General features: G+C 41.7%; 1 non-coding gene across 1 annotated transcript; it reads right to left on the reverse strand.

Annotated features, from left to right (window-relative positions):
* Window positions 1–493: 493 nt before the first annotated feature.
* Window positions 494–634, reverse strand: LOC129668819 (small nucleolar RNA SNORA48). Its single transcript, XR_008718974.1, has one exon. It is a non-coding gene; the product is annotated as a small nucleolar RNA SNORA48 (small nucleolar RNA).
* Between the last annotated feature and the right edge of the window lie 16,606 nt (window positions 635–17,240).

Raw genomic sequence — 17,240 nt, forward strand, 5'->3', positions numbered from 1 at the left:
TCTAGCGGCTGCCCTAACCAGGGACATCTTTGTGTTCTGTAGTGGTAATTTGAGCCACCAACATCAGCACCAACCTCTGTCACCACGTAGCCACGGACTCAGGTACGACCCTCAGTGGCAGCTCAGGCTGAGGCCTCACCATGGTCTCAGGTAGCAGGGCTGGCCACTCACAACAGGCTTTTTCTCTGCACCCTCCGGTCTCTAGTTCCATCTCTCTTCGTAATGTTCAAGCTGCTCCACTTCTTCTCTCCCATCTGACCACGACATAGACATACATTGTGGTAGCTCCAGCTCCAAGCTAGCCACATAGCTGGTGGGCCCCTAGGTGACATTCTCCATCCATGCTGTGTGACGTATTGGCAAGCAAGGGGTCTATGGCCTGCCCGGGCTATGCCCTGGAGGGCAGGTCTGTGGGTGGCATGGCAGTCTATAGGTCTCTTGTCTGTCGTCTTCTTTCTGCGCTGTGTTGCCTGGACTTAATTTGATTTGATTTTTATGAGTCCTAGGCATAAAACAGCTTTGCCCATCAAGCTAGGCATCAAGCTAGGATGAACAAAAGTCTGCCATTTGCTCTGTCCCTGACTGATAGAAGAACACCGTCCAGAAGGTGTCTCTTTGCCCCTTGCCAGGGGGTGGACAACACTATTCTTATTCAATGATTTAACATTCTAAAGTTCTAATGCTCTGTTGTGACTTGAGGTTTCTAAAAGAAAACCATTCTTGGCAAGGAGAGGGGCAGTCAGTACGGGGAACCAAATGCAGAGCTTCAGGAGTAGGTATGTGCTGTTACACTGAGCTACAGCTCAACCCTAAAAACCACTTTACCACAAGAGACTTCATCTGAGTGTGACTTGGTTGTCGCTGCTGTTGTACACTCTTCTCCTGATGGGCCCGGCTTCCATGGAGAGCACTATGAGGCCTAGGGAGTATTCTAGACCGGTGCTGGCACCTTATACTGCTACTTAATGGGGAACTGGGTAACACCCACCCCCTTCTGTATTCTCCTCCTTTAAATGACATCTCCCAGGTGTAAATGCAATAGATCAGACCTATGTGTGTCCCATCAAGAGCTGAAGGGAGCCCTGTCCACGGGAGCAGCCTCAGGACATAATGTACAGGAAATTAGAGGAGAAACCCTACACACTGTCCAGTAACCAGGCACATAAGAACTTCCCACTGTGGTTACACTGATGGGATGTTCTAGTATGTGGAAAAACCACATTCCGCACAACCTAGGAGTCCTCATTGCTTCTGAGCTCAGAGTAAAGATGGCTAATGTCAGGCTTGATCCTCCTCTGCATTTGGAAACATGCTATACTCAACTTCCCTCCTACTTCTCCTCCCATTCCCAACAGTCCCATCCCCCCTCCTTTTCTCTCTCTTTTCCCCTTCTGAAATGACAAGAGCCAACCAACCATGTTATATGGGCAGATACACTACAAAGCAGAGATCCAACCAACCTCATTACGTGAGCAGACACACTACTCTACAATCAAGAGATTTCTGCCCAAATCCTGGTGTGGAGACAGCCATGTCCTGAAGTCCAGCTCTGACCACCGATGCCTGCTCAGTATCTGAGAAGTGGAGGAGAGAACAGCCTTTCTGTTGAGACTTTCGGGAGAGCTGTGTCGAGCCGTGCTCACTTATCTTTGTTCTTTTTAAAGAAAAAGAAGTCACTGAATCAAATGCTTGCCAGTCTTTTTTATAATCATGCACGCATACAGATTATATACACAGAGAAGTAGGTCAAGGATTTTGAACATGCCGTTAGGAACCATAAGAAAGAGTTTGTGCCAAGGCTGGATTCAGCTAGGGCAGAAAGCTTGCTAGTCTCAGGTTAGTTACATAGGCACCTTTCCTGCCCAACTTTATTAAACATATGACTGTTTAGCTGGCTGTGACGTGTTTTTTTTTTTCAAAACTAAGAGAAATGACACTCAGGATAAGGTACTGCATTGTTTTTCACATATTGATATCACCTGAAAAATCTCCTTCTCAGTAATAAAAATGGTTAGATATTCACTCCCTCCCAGGGTGGGAGGAGAGAGGGAATACCCAAAAGCAAATGCAGGGAGTGCAAAGGCAAAGAGAAAAGAAGATTGTGAGCTGGGACAGGGAAGCCACCCTCGGGAGGAGGTGGGGCAGGATTGAGTGAGCTGGTGAGCAGTGCCATCCTCTCCTGGAGTGAGTCTGTACATTCCTCTTCATCCAAAGACTCATCCTTCCCCCGCTCCTTTCTGTTTCTCCCTTCCTGCTATCTCCACCATTCTTGTGTTGGTGTGCTTAACAGTAACCCACATTTCTGTGAAGCTGTTCGTTTTCCCTCTTCTCATCATCGTCATTGTCATCATCATCCTCATCTTCATCCTTGTTATCCTGGTCCTCACCTCCCACCTGCCCTTTGGCCTTGCTTTTCTTCAGATTCTATTACTACTGTTGATTTCTCTGCAATGTTGATGGCTCATTCTCCCAACTCATATACATTATTGAATTTTTCAATATTTCATTTTCTTTCTCTGTGTGTGTATGTATGTATAGCTAGGTCAGAATATGGTACTAACAAGCAAATCAAGGTCCTCATGTATATAGGCAAAACTTCATCAATGAATCATGTCCCAGATCCCTATATTTGTGCTTTTCTTTTCAAAAATAACTTGTTTTATGTGTATGGGTATTTTGTCTGTATGTATGTGTCTGTATACATATACATACATATGTATATATACATATAAACATAACACACACATATATATACATACATACGCACATATACGTATATATATTCTGATGAATGGTGCTAGTGGCCCATTCTTGGAGAGGGAAATTGTAGCCTTAGTCTAGAGGCTAAGGAGAGTGAGACACCATCTTTTCTCCTGTGTCCACTGGACTCATTCTCTGAACAACTGAAACTAAAAATAAGAATGGAGTGATGGGGATAGTCATGACTCAAATACTAAGGTAGTCATTCCAAGATTCAGTAATTACATTCAATAGTTTCCACTTGTTCTTTACTCTTGAAGATATATATGTATGTGTGTCTCTCTCTATATATATATGCAAAACACTCATGCACAGACAAATCATATATATATATATATGTACTGAATACACACACACATAAACATACATATGTGTATGATGTGTGTGTGGTGTAGTGTATATGCATGCCTGCTGCTGGCAGAGGCCACAAGAAGACATTGGATCCCCTGGAACTGGATTTATAATGAGTTGTAAGCTGCCACATAGGTGCTACGAACCAAATCCGGGTATTCTGCAAGAGCAACAAATCTTCTTAACCACTGCACTATTTCTCTAGCCTCCATTTGTGGTTTTCAATATCAGAATTTCTACTTGGTTCTTCCTGAGCAAATGGCTGCTCTGGTGTGTGCATTCGTGTGTGTGTGTGTGTGTGTGTGTGTGTGTGTGTGTGTGTGCTTGCATGCATGTGTGTGTTCAGGAGCTCCAGGAAAACAAAATGCATAGGGATCTGTGCATGTGGAAAGTCTTAGTTCACAGGAGCTGAGAAGCCCTACAACCTACCACCTGCACAAAAGTTCAAGAAAGCTGGTAGGATTATGATTATGGTCTTAAATCAAAGGCCTGGGGACCACAGTGTTGATGTCTGAATGAGGAAAAGGCAAAAAGAACAAAGGGGTCTTCCCTGCCTCTCCATTCTGTCAATCCTCCACAGGAAGGGTGATGCTCACTCACACTAGGGAAGGAGACCTTCACTGTCCTGTTCCAAGAGATAATCTCCAAAACACACACTAGGATTGATGCTATTTTAAGCTGAGTGTCACCTAGCCTAGTCATGTTAACACATATGAAACTGATCACTAGGATATCTATATAGTACTCTCTCTGTTGAACCCTCATTATTAAACCTTCCTTTAATTCTTTCAACACGATTTCCTTCGGTTCCTGGATCACGTTTGATAGCTGCTTTGCCATCTTTTGTTTTATTCAGAAGTGTGTTTTGCTGCTTTCTCTGTATATGAGTTACACATTTTTATCTCTTTGCATGTCTGATCATTTTTTTAAAAATATTGGACATCTTAGCTAACCGAGCACCAGAGTATTGATCTGGTGACATTTCTAAGTCTTTGGAATATACTGCCTCTGATGTCTTGCTCAGGTTTTTCTTCTTCTTTTCACCTGTTGCTCTGCCTCCCAGGGATCACCTCTGGGTATTCACAAAGCTGCTCTTTGTCAAAGCCCACAAGGAAGCCTTTCCTAGCCACCCCTCAGCCTAATCTTGCACAGACTCCTTGTGTGTGTGTGAAGAGCAGTTTCACATTTAAGGGAACTCACAGAGGCACTGTACTTTCATCTAGAGCTGGATCCCGGCTCTTTCCAGCCCTTGTCAGGTGGCACACTGCTGCTTACCCATATACACTCCAGGTACACTAAGATGACAGTGGGTTTCTTTTGTAACTCTAGAAGTTACCTTTCAAGTAGGGTTTCGGCAGAAGTCAGGTTAAGCCTTTTGCTCCATAAGGCTCAGGCGCCTTTGCTGATAGACTGATGGTTCACGTAGCTCCCTTGTTCCTGAGTGGGTACAGCCAGGAGCACTTACACACAGCCTCACAGATCCCCAGGGGTAACATTTTCTTTTTTAACTGTTCTTGGCCGACCTGACTGTCTCTGTTCATCTGTTGGATGTTGTGCTCTGCAAACATGGAGCGACAAGTCCTCACTCAATCACTACTCCACAATATTGTCATTGCTTTTGACAGTAATTGTAAATAGGAACTACTCAATCTTCAGACAGAATTGTGGCGCTCTTTATTCTTATCATGTATATCTTGCCCTGAAAAGGGACTTCGGAGCTTCTGTATCAGAGTAGGGAGTGGGACAACTCTCCATTGCTAACTGTGCACTACTCCTACTTTCTCAGTACAGCCAGCGAGACAGGGTGATCTTGCCACTTCCGCTTACATCACAGTGTAGAAACTGCTCCCTATGCACAGGCCACGGTGGACGCCATCAGCACTCAGCTTACATCACCCGGGCCTGAACCCTCACCCTGTGAGAGTGTGAGCTGGGATGACTGAGAAAGATATCCTGGCTCCCACGACTGTGCCTACTCAGAACAGAGTTTTTACAATATGAGTCTGTGACTGATGGATGGTGCTAGTGGCCTGTTCTTAGAGAGGGAAATTGTAGCCTTAGTCTAAAGGGTAAGGAGAGCGAGATACCATCTTTTCTCCTGTGTCCTCTGGATGCATTCTCTGGTCAACTGGAACTAGAATAAGGTGAGGATAGTCATGACTCAAATGCTAAAGTATTCCTACCAAAGTTTAGTAATTAGGTTACATAGTTTCCACTTGTTGTTTACTATGGGAGAAATGTCCAGGATATAAAATGGTTATTTTTGTTTTGTTTTTATATTTCATACCAATTAAATTTTTTCTGGAGACCATCCACTTACCCTTATGTTGCCCTTGGCCAAGTCTTAGTCAGTGAAGTATTACAATTTTGAAATTCGAAGCTAAGTGAATTGGCATCCAGGAAACATACTGTCAGCTTCCATAAATACAAAAGGAATGAAAAAAACTCTAGAAGATTCTGAAACGATAAACACTTATCAGTTAAATACAGTATTTTACAAGTAACTATAACCAGCTTGATGGGAATGCCACTAGCTGCCAGTTAACTTCAGCCACTATGTATCATAAGTATGTTTCACCAACGTATCACCTCTTACTTGTGACTTTTAGTAAACTGGAAACCAGAAGCTGAGGGGATGGGAGCGATTGGTAACTGTTCACTAATTCACAAGGCAAAGCCAGGGGTGATTCCTCCTGGAAGATGCCTCTAGGCGTTCTGTCAACTGTAAAGTAGAGAATCGTTAGGGCTTGAGCTTGTGATAAAATAGCTTGAGGTTTCTTAGCACATGCCATTCTAGAATTTATTTTCCCATTTCCGTTGTACCATGTGGAGGTGGTGTTAAAATATATCCAACTCATGACTTTGACTAATTTCTATGTGAAGAGAAGCCTTTTACAGACTTGTGGGAGATAGTTACACCCTGAAAAATTAGTCTATCCGTGGTGCCGCCTTTACCCACTGCTGAGCACTTGGACAAGTTTCATGGAATCAGTGCTTAAACATGTCATAATAATCAAGTTTGATACCTTTAGCTTTGAACTCATTTGTTCTTTTGGCCAATTTGCAGACATCGCAATTACCATCACCAGCAGATTAAGATGAACTATCATTTGCTGATGCCAACTGCTGCCCTTGAATAAAGTGCTTATGGGTTGGAACAGAGGGCTCTCCCCCTGGAGCTGTCAGCTCACACTTCATCACTGGCAATGTCAACAATTGTTTTCTAGTCTATTGCAAATTCAAATTTTGTCCTTCTCTGTGTGTGTATGTGTGTGTGGTATATGAACATATATGTATACACATTCACATTATGTGTGTGTGTGTGTGTGTGTTCTCTTTATATACGAGTTTGCCAATTCAACTCCGTGCACATAATACACAAGTATCAAGATGGGTCTATGGGATAATTCTACAATTCAGTCGACACTGACTATCCAGAGTTATCATGCAGGTTGAAGGCATGGAGCTCAACAAAGATTGTGTTTACATGGCTGGAGAGATGGCTCAGAGGTTAAAAGCATGGATTGCTCCTCCAGAAGACCTGGATTTGGTTCCCAGCATCCACATGTCAGTTCACAACTGCCTATAACTGTAGTCCCAGGGAAATCCAGTTCTCTCTTCCGGCCTTCACAGGCACTGCACACGTGGTTCACAGACATACATGCAGGCAAAACACACATACACATAAAAATGTAAGGCAAAAGGAAACCTCTTCTGTGAAGAAGGATTTCACTTACCTCTGATGATAGCTGTGACCCAGAGCCACCCGCACCTCTGACTGGCCTAGTACTGAGGAGTTCTGGAAACATAAGCCATGGATGTTCATAAAAGCTAGAACAACACATAGAAATCAGTAAAACACTATGTGTTACAGTTCACATTATATTTTGTTATGAGTAATACAAATCAGAGCCATCTAAAATAAGAGGCACAGAAGGCAAGGTCTGGGCAGCCAGTCTAGAGGGCACAGCTCCTAGTCCCTCCTTATGAAATCGGTCTACATCACTCCCTGGTCATATTGACCAAATCATTGGTCAAATAAATTCAGTCTCCAGTCTCCTAGATCCTTCTAGGAGGTATATCTGGAAAGGTTACATGGTTCAAAGCTCTACTATTCTGTGTTCCGAGAGCTGATCTTTCTAACATAGCTAGCCCCCATCCTGAACTATCTAGAGGCCTCTATGATTCACGGTATTAGGAAAAAAAAAAGAATGAATAGCAAAAATATTCTAACATTTCAGAAAATTCCAAGTGTTTATTAACTCCATCCCGAAGCCTAGAACAAAAGGCAAACAACATGCTACTTCATCTGCTTATGAAGTTTTTGTCCTCAGCATACACATTCGTCACTGTGTTTCTTGCTGTTCATAACACGTCATTCCATTTGATAAAGGGTATGTGCTAATATCTTACTAATTCTCTGAGCTCCATAGAGATTATTATGTCATCACAGAGCTGGAGTGGTGGCTCCATAGTTATGGGCCCTATTACTCTTACAGAGGACACAGGTGCTGTGGCTGATGGTTCACAACCATCTGCAATACCAGTTCCACCTGATCTGATAATACCTTCTTCAGGCCTTTGTGGGTACCAGCCATGCACTTAAGTACATTGAGGCAAAACACTCACACATAAAATAAATATTTTTTAAAATATTGTTATTGAAAGACCTAGGGAAGATTCTTGGCATTGGTCTAGGTGAAAATATTTTAGAATATGATTTCAAACACAGGTAGTAAAGGGACAAGTAGAAAAACCAAACAAATAACAAATAACCCCCAAGTCAAGCAAAATCTTATGTAGAGCAAAGAAAGCAACAGGATGAGAAAATGGGAGAAAATATTAATGAACCATACATCTGACAAGGGGCTAATATGCAAAATATAAAAGGAGCTCAAACTATTTAATAAAAGGAAGCAAACTGGCTGACAGCAAATGACCTGAAAAAGTATTTCTCAAAAGACAAAATACAAATAGACAAAGGTGTTCATCATCACTAACCACCAGAGAAGGAAAATCACCATGAGATCCCACCCTCCCCGTGGTAAGACTGTTATGATAAAAGAGACAAGACATAAGGAAGTTGGTAAGCATGTAGAGAAACGTGCTGGTCATGGTTGGAATTAGCATAGCCAACATGGCAACAGTGGTGAGAGCAAGCATGCTTCTATAGTGTCTCCACCAAGACAGATCAAGTGACATGGGCAGACAGACCAGCCATCTTGATCATTGGTGGGGCGATGCCGATAACCAGCCCATTTTGCCTAGAGCTTTAAGATGTCTGCTGTTTCCATTTCTTCTTCAGTGGACTTGGGGAGGGACATGCATGCAGAAAGGGGGGGGAGGGTGGGACCGGGAGGGGAAGAGGGAGGGGCTTATGGGGGGATACAAAATGAATAAAGTGTAATTAATAAAAGTTAAAAAAAAATCTACAGCTCTTTTCTCAGTAGCTGCTCCCCCTTTTATTGCTGAACCTTGGTGCCCATGTGCTCTAAGTATGACAATACAAGATTAGGGATGAAATGGTACTGTGTTGAGGATTTTTTTTAAAGAAATAATTTAGCAAGAAAAATAGTCATAGGCATAATTCAATAAGCAAACACACAGCAAAGATGAAGCAGATGCAGAAGGCCATAAAACTTCCCAGTAAAGGAAATCAATGTCCTTAAGTATGATTTGTCACTTGGTATTTGGAGTCTAAGCCATAGTGCCATCCCTGGAGTGCTAGCATTTAGTGCTAGACAAAGACATTAGCTTTCTTTCCTACAGAGCAAAGTATGCTGCTCTGGTGAGCCCAGCAATGTGGGTCCATGATGACAGCCTCATTAATTAGACAGCTCAGTGGGACTGGTGCAGTGCTCTCATATAAGAGTATACATAAAAAGGAACTTCAGGGTTGTTCTTCCCTAAAATAGACAGACAGACAGACAGGAAAGCATAGTTGACAGACATTGCAATGAGTGGGCTACAGCATCAAATTAAATGGAGACTAACTCAAAAGAATTACACTAAAATCAGGGATAAGACAAGGTTGTTCACACCATATCTATTCAATATAGTCTTGAAGTCTTAGCTACTGTGATAAGACAACTGAAGAAGCTCAAGGGGATACAAATTAAAAAGGAAAAATTCAAAGTATCCTTACTTGCAGATGATATGAAACTGTTCATAAAAGACCCTAAAATGCTACTAGGAAACTCCAATAGCTAATAAATACTCCAAGCAAAGTCTCTGGATACAAAATTAGCTCACAAAAATCAGTAGTCTTCCTATATACAAATTACAAATGGACTGAGAAATCAATTAGGGAAACAATACCTTTCACAATGGTCTCAAAAAATAAAAATATCTTGTAGTAACTCTATCCAAGCAAGTAAAAGACTTGTATGATAAACACTTCAAATCGTTGAAGAAAAGTATCAGAAGATAGAAAGATCTCCCATGCTCATGGATTGTTAGGCTCAACAGAGTTAAAAATGGCCATCCTACTGAAAGCAATCTACAGATCCAATGCAATCCCCATCAAGATTCCAACAGATTTTTTTACAGACTTTGACAGGATAATTACCTACTTTATATAGAAAAACAAAAATCCCAAGATAGCAAAATTAATCCTGAACAATATAGAACAGCTGGAGATCTCACCATTCCTGATTTCAGGTTGTACTGCAGAGCTACAGTAATAAAAACTGCATGGTATTGGCATAGAAACAGACACATTGATCAATGAAGACTCAAACATAAATTCAATCCATATTTATCAAGTCCAAGTGGATCAAAGACCTCAACATAAAACTATATATACTGAACCCAATAGAAGAGAAAGTAGGGAATAGCCTTGAACTCATCAACACAGGAAAAGACTTTCTGAACAGAACACTAATAGTGTAGGCATTAAAGTTAATAATTAATAAGTAATAGGACCTTATGAAACTGAAGTTTCTGTAAGGCAGAGAACACTGTCATTCAAACAGAGCAGCAGCCTACAGGATAGAAAAAGATTTTTACTAACTCCACATCTAATAAAGGACTAATATCCAAAACATACTTAAGAAGCTATATATTAAAAAAAAAACCAAATCCAATTAAAAATGGGATACATATATAAAAAGAGAATATGAAATAGAGGAATCTCAAATGGCTGAGAAACACTTTAAAATGTTCACTCTCATTAGCCATCAGGGAAATAAAAATTAAAGTTAGTTTGAGATTCCGTCTTATATCTGTCAGAATGGCTAAGACCAATAATACAGTGATAGCTCATGCTGGTGAGGATGTGGAGCAAGGGGAACACACCTCCATTGCTGGTGGGAGTGCAAACTTGTTCCACTATGTTTATTGCTGCTCTAATAATAATAGCCAAAAACTGAAAAAAAAATCTATGTGACCCTCAACAGAAAAATGTATAAAGAAAATGTACATTTAGACAATGGAGTATCACTCAGCTATTTTTTAAAAATGACATCATGAAATTTGAAGGCAAATAGATGGAACTAGAAAAAAATTATCCTGAGTGAGATAACCCAGACCCAGAAAGATAAATCTGATATATATTCATTTGTAAGTAGATATTAGCCATCAAGTAAATAATAACCGAGCTACAATCCATAGACCCAGAGAGATGAGGTAAAAAGGAGGGGTGTTGAGGGGACACATGGATCTCCTGGGATGGGGATGGAATAGATTTTATAGGCAGACTGGAGGCAAGTGTGCATAGGAGTGGGGGTCATTGGGAAAGATGAGGAGGAGAGAGAGAATGCAGGGCGAGATGACTGTAGTTGGGGGGTATTTGAGGGGTGGTATGGAAATCTAGTACTGTGGAAACATCTTGGTATGTGTGAAGGAGATCCCAATGAGGATTCTTCGTAATGGGACACATGGAGTCTAAACTGGATGGCCATCTCTCGTTACCAGCAAAACTTCCAGTGGTAGGACTGGGTTACAGTCCATTGAGTTGTTAGCCATGAGAGTCCAGTGGAAATTCCCAAATAACCAGGCTGTTGCGAAGACAAAGGGTTGCTCTCTGCAAACTGACAGTGGGACTCCATTGGCAAGGGCAGTGCTCATACAACTCACTGAACACAGAAAAGTCAAACTGGTACCTACATTTCCATCTTTTTGGTATGAGAAGGCACTCTCTGTAAGTATACTGGATGGCTTTGTGTGCCAACTTGACCAAACTAGAGTCAAAGAGAGCAATGAGCCTCAGTTGAGGAATGTCTCTATGGGATCTAGTTATACGGCATTTTCTCAGCTAATGATCAATGGGGGAGGACCCAGCCCATTGTGGGTGGTGCCATTCCTAGGCTGGTGGTCCCGTGTTTTATAAAAAAGCAAGCTGAACAAGCCATGGAAAGCCAGCTGTAAGACCCCTCTCTCCATGACCTCTACATCAGCTCCCGCTGCCAGGTTTCTGTCCTGTTTGAGTTCCTGTCGTGACATCCTTTGGTGATGAACAGCAATACGGAAGTGTAAGCTGAATAAACCCTTTTCTTCCCAACTTGCTTTCAGTCATAGTGTTTTGTCACATCATTAAAAACCCTAATTAAGACAGCAGGATGCTGAAAAGAATCACGGACACCAACCCAGTCACAAAATGATTGGCCTACGATCTGTCCTGCCTGAAAAACATGCTAGGGTAATGGTGGCACAGACTGTGGGAGTAGCCAAACATTGTCTGATTTGACTTAAGGCCCACTCCACGAAATGGAATCATGCTGACATTGCTTGGGGGACCAAGAACCAGAGACTAGACGGTTGGAGTATATTCTGTGAAGACGTGTCTCTATATATTCAATTGTTGATTACTAAACTGACAGGGAGCTAACTACGTACCAGCTGGGATCTTGGTATTGTTATCTCAAGACTCATCACTGGTCATATATTTTGTAAACATTCATCCCCTCCTCACTTGCCTTTTGGTTGTAATAAAGAGCTGAAGGCCAGTATCTGGGCAGGAAGTGGAAAGAGAGACAGATACAGAGAGACTGAGAGAAAGGGAGGGAGGGAAGGTCAGAGGGAGATGCTAGAAGAAAAAAAATGCACAGGAGATTGTTGGAGGACCCTTCTGCTGAAGGTGGCAGCCTCCATGACCAGACAGCCTTCTGAGCTCAGTGTAAAATGGAGGACTATGCTCCCCAAGCAGGGCTTCCTACTCTCTGCCTGTCCTTATTTGAAGAATGTCCCTAAGCTAGATGCCTGGATATCCTAGAAGTAGCCTGCGGAATGCTTTCCCCTCCTCTGCCCATGTGGTAATTCGGCAGTGTGGCCCTGAACTGGCAATAGGATGGTGCTGTTTGATGCAAATTAAGTCCACTGTGCCTCTCAGGCTACCTCCTGGCTGCTTCCCTTTTCCTGTATATTCCCCTCAGCCCTGGAATAAAGTTGATCTGCCTTCCTGCCGCAGGTTCCAGAAGTCATTCCGCTGTGCTCATGGCCTTCCCAGACCTGCAACCCACCTCTGCGCCTCCTGCCCTCATGGGCTGGTGGCAAACAGCCCCTGAGAGAAGAGGAGACCCACAGGAGATTTGCCAGCAGACGTGTAAGTAAAGAATGGACAGACCAGAGCAGATCAGAGGTAGAGCTGGCCACATGAAGGGACATGGTGCCAGGATTAGTCCTGTTAAGCTAGATAGCTGACTCGGAGACTGCCTTAGCAGTTTTAAAATATTAAAAAGCCCCTGTGTAATTATTTATACCACTGGTGGGTCTGCAGAAGCCAAGACCCCCTCCCCACCCTCAACATACTTGTAGGCATAAGGTTATTGTGTAATTCAAAACTGATTTCTGTGTCCCCATATCTGGTTGTAAGCCTTGTTCTGAAAATCTCCTTCCTGAACATTGTTTAAACTCTGATCCCGATTGTCCCCTGATATGTCAATAAATCAGCTTATAGCCAATGGCTCAGCAGGGGAGAAAACAGGGCTGGACTTCCTACCAGCCAGGCGAGGAGGAGTTAGAGGAGGAAGTAGGGGATTCAGCCATGGGCAGATGTCCAGAAGAGACCAGGAGAGAGAGAGCTCGGGAAGCAAAGCTACAAAGTACAAGGATCTCTAGGATGCTCTCTGCGAAGAAACCAGATTAGTTTAGAGTATTAAGAATAGGTTTAATATTGTTCAGGATTGTGCTGTGAAGCTTTCTAAAATAATATGATAGTCTCAGTTATTTGTATAATAGCCAGGTTAAAAGAGAACTAAGAGAAACATAGTTTTATAGAAAAAAATAAGCATAACACATAGTAGACATTCAGAAACCTAGGGTAAATCTAACACCATTGCACTTAAAAAAGGTGTGGGATAATCAATGAAATGACTCCTAATGATATTCTGCTATATTCATAGATTGGTACCTCATCCAGTCATCATCAGAGGCTTCCCCCAGCAGCAGATGTGAACAGATCTAGAGACTCACAGCCAAACATTATGTAGAGAGAAAGTCTAAATGGGAGTTCTCCATCACATGGATGGAACTGGAGAAAACCATCCTGAGTGAGGTAACCAAGACCTAGAAAGATAAACATGGTATCCAGTATAATGAGAGACAGAAAGACTGTAAGAACCAGAGGGGAACAAGGCCCTCTGAATCTTCTAAGAAAGTCACATATGAGCTCACAGAGACTGAATCAGCAAGCACAAGAGTCTACAGAGGTCTGCATCAGGTCCTCTGTGTATCTATAAGCTTACCATTTTTATGGGATTCCTGACGATGAGAATGAATGTGTCTGTGACTCTTATGCCTGCCCTTGGGACTCTTTTCCTCCTGTTGTGTTGCTATGTCCAACTTCAGTATCATAGTTTTGGCTTCATCTTATATTTTATTGTCATGATTGGTTGCTATTTCTTTGAAGCCTGTTTTTGTTGTTGTTGGTGGTTTAGTTTGTTTGTTTGGTTTGGGATTTCAAGACAGGCTTTCTCTCTGTAGCCTTGGCCATCCTGGAGTCAATTTATTGACTATGCTGGCCTTGAACTCACAGAGATCCACCTGCCTCTGCCTGAGTGCCGGAATCACAGGCCTACGCCACTGCTCCCTGCTGCCTGTTCTTTTCTAATGACAGACAGAAAGGGACTTGATCTGAAGTGGAGAGGAGGTAGAGAGAAACTAGAAGGAGCAGAAAGAGAGGAAACTAATCAGGATATACTGTATGAGGAAAAAAAAATCTGTTTTCAACAAAAGAAAAATACAGCAAGTGTGCTACCAAGTAAGTTTCTTATGAATTAACAGGGATTATTGCCAATTAATTTTGTGTTCCTTCCCTAACCACAAATTCATGCTGAAACATTATTCTCAGAATGATAGTGATAGGAACTGAGGCCTCTGATAAGCAACTGGGTCATTTGGGTGTGCCTTGTTAGTCAAGTCTGTGATCTGGATGATCTTCACCCTGGCACTGGACACCAGTCTGCAGAGCTTTGAGAACCAAAACCCTGTTCTCTCCACCCACAAAGACAGATCGTGTAAGCAGGGCCCCAGCAACCAAAAGCAGGGAAATAGCAAATGAAAACCAGATCCAACATGTCTGCTGTGCTGCAGGGTCCCTCGGAGCTTCTGTGGGACACAAGCACGGCATTATTTCAGATGAGGAGAGAGAGCCCGAGAGAGAGCAAACTAGGAGCAGCTGGTGTGGGCCACTGTGTTCCCTCATCTTTTCCTCGTAGGTGTCTAAGGTTAAGAATGGTCTTGCCTGCAAGACTTGATGATTAGATATATTCCATGGACTAGAAAAAAAGGTTGATCTGTGGGTATCTGGGTTGAGTGTTGCCACTGATCAGCACCTGACAAAAGCAGACACTTCCTGCAATGCTCTCATGGGAATTCTGAGGCAGGAAAGTCACTTCTGGCCATAGGTACTGACTGCTGTGTCTTTTGATGCCACACAGTCTCGCTGTTAGTGTAACAATTACCCAGGCTGTCCTCACCCCCATGATCATCTTCCCCTGCATGTGGCACCTCCATCCCCAGTGCAGTCACCCTAGGAGACTCTTATGAGGCAGGGAGTGGAGTGTGCCGTTACTGCAGTCAGGCCTCCACGTAGGGGTTACCTTGATTTCCCACCACGTTTTATCTGTCCATTTTCTCTCTTAAAAATATTTTAAACAAATACATAAATTCCCTCTATTTTCTATCCAAGATAGTGGTCTTCAATATGACATTTTTTTATACGCAAATACTATTGTGTTCTTTTAATCTCTCCTCCCTTAATCTTCAACCCCTCTTTTTGCTGGGCCCAAACGGTCTATTTTTATCATTCATACATATACATATGTGTGTACACATATATATATATACACACACACGTCTGTATACATACATATAGAGTATATACGCTTGTATTTCTTTACATATGAATGCATATGTGTGAACCTATGTCTATTTAAATTATATTCCACATGTAAAAAGGATGCAGTGTTTTTCTTACATCTACTGTTTCTACTTTCCTCTTCCTTTCTTTCCTCCAGGTCTTCCTCCTCTACAATAGTCCCACTTATTCTTTCACGTCATGTGCATATACATTGCAAGGACATGTGTGTGCACACATTTAGATTCTGTACATGAGGAAACAAAATATTTGACTTTGAATGTGTCTTGTTTCAAATATGATCTCTAGTTCAACCTATTTTTTACACGTAACAATGTCATATTTTCTTACAGCTGAATAAAATTCTATAGTGTGTGCATCAACATATATGTATATATACATATAGCTTATATCGATCACATTTCTCTGCTAATCTGTAGATAAGTGGCAAACATGAACATTTCTGTGTTGGTGGCTTAGACTCCTAATTTAGGTATATGCCAATGAGTGGTAGGTAGATCGGGTGGTAGTTCTAGTTTTAAGTTTGTGTGTGTGTGTGTGTGTGTGTGTGTGTGTGTGTGTGTGTGTGGTTTTATTGTTTTTGCTTTGTGCTGTTTTGTTAAGGAATATCTATACTGACTTTGTTATTGGCTGCACCAGCTTACATTCCTACCAGCAGTAAGTAAGTGTTCTCTGTCCCAACATTCTTGCACAGCTTTGTTGGAAAAGCGATTCTGCCTCAGGTAAGATGGAATGTCAGAGCTGTTTCAGTTTGCATTTCCCCGACAGTAAAGATGTTGAATACCTTTTCACACTTTATTAACCACTGTGTTTCTTCTTTGCAAAATTGTCTGTTCGACTCATTTGCCCATTTATTGATTGAATGAGTTGGTGTTTGGGGTATTTAATTTCTGTAGTAGTTTATGGGTTGGAGATATTAATTTCATTATAGAGATATTTTTATCCTCTGGGTTAGATTAACTGCTAGGTATTTTTAAAGGTTATTTTTAAAAGGATTTTTCCCATCTGATTTCTTTCTATCATGTTTGTTATTTATATATGGAACAGTTAGAACCACAAATAAAGCTATTGTATTCTCTAGGTCTTAAGTTGGGACAGAAGGATGTTTTAAATTGTGATGTGTAAAGTTATTTACTCCTTCTGAGAGACATATCTTTACAAGATAATAAAAATGTATCGATCATTGATGTCAACATGAGATTCCACTCTGTGTCCACACTGCATCACCAGGGTGTCCCTCTCCATACATCTTTCCACTGCTTGCAGATAGGGATGCTTCCTGTTTCCTCTGTAAACCAGTCAGTTCTACATTTCTTTAAAGAATTTTTTCCCTCATATAAGTGGGTGAACTTGTAATTCCCCCCCATATAAAGCATTGTTTTTCACACCTGCGACAGTATGCCCAATAATGAAGAGTGTGGCCATGTCTCTAAGTCATAGGATTCTCCTTCGTGACCCAACATTGAAATCTGTGTGCCTTTGGTAACCAGTAAATTATTAAGTATGGTGGCCTCCATGTAATTCCAGGTTTAGGGTTTTTATTTGTGTGTAAACTAATTACCAAAAATACAAGGGGGGATGTATGGTGTGGGAGCTTTCCATATTTGAATATGAATTAATCTGAAGTTGCTTTTTGAAAATGCAGTTGAGTCTGATTTAATGTAAGAATTTTTTCCCAAGATTTGTGTATTTCTGTTCATCTTTACTTCATCCAGAGTAAAGACCAGACTCCATATCCTTAAAATTTACATCCCAGAGGAATTTTTCATTTTTTCTTGCTTTTCAAATGTCTCTTCAATTATTTTTTTCTTCA

This window comes from Psammomys obesus, unplaced genomic scaffold (assembly GCF_907164565.1).
Source record: "Psammomys obesus unplaced genomic scaffold, mPsaObe1.curated_primary_1811, whole genome shotgun sequence".
NCBI classification, from domain to species: Eukaryota; Metazoa; Chordata; class Mammalia; order Rodentia; family Muridae; genus Psammomys; species Psammomys obesus.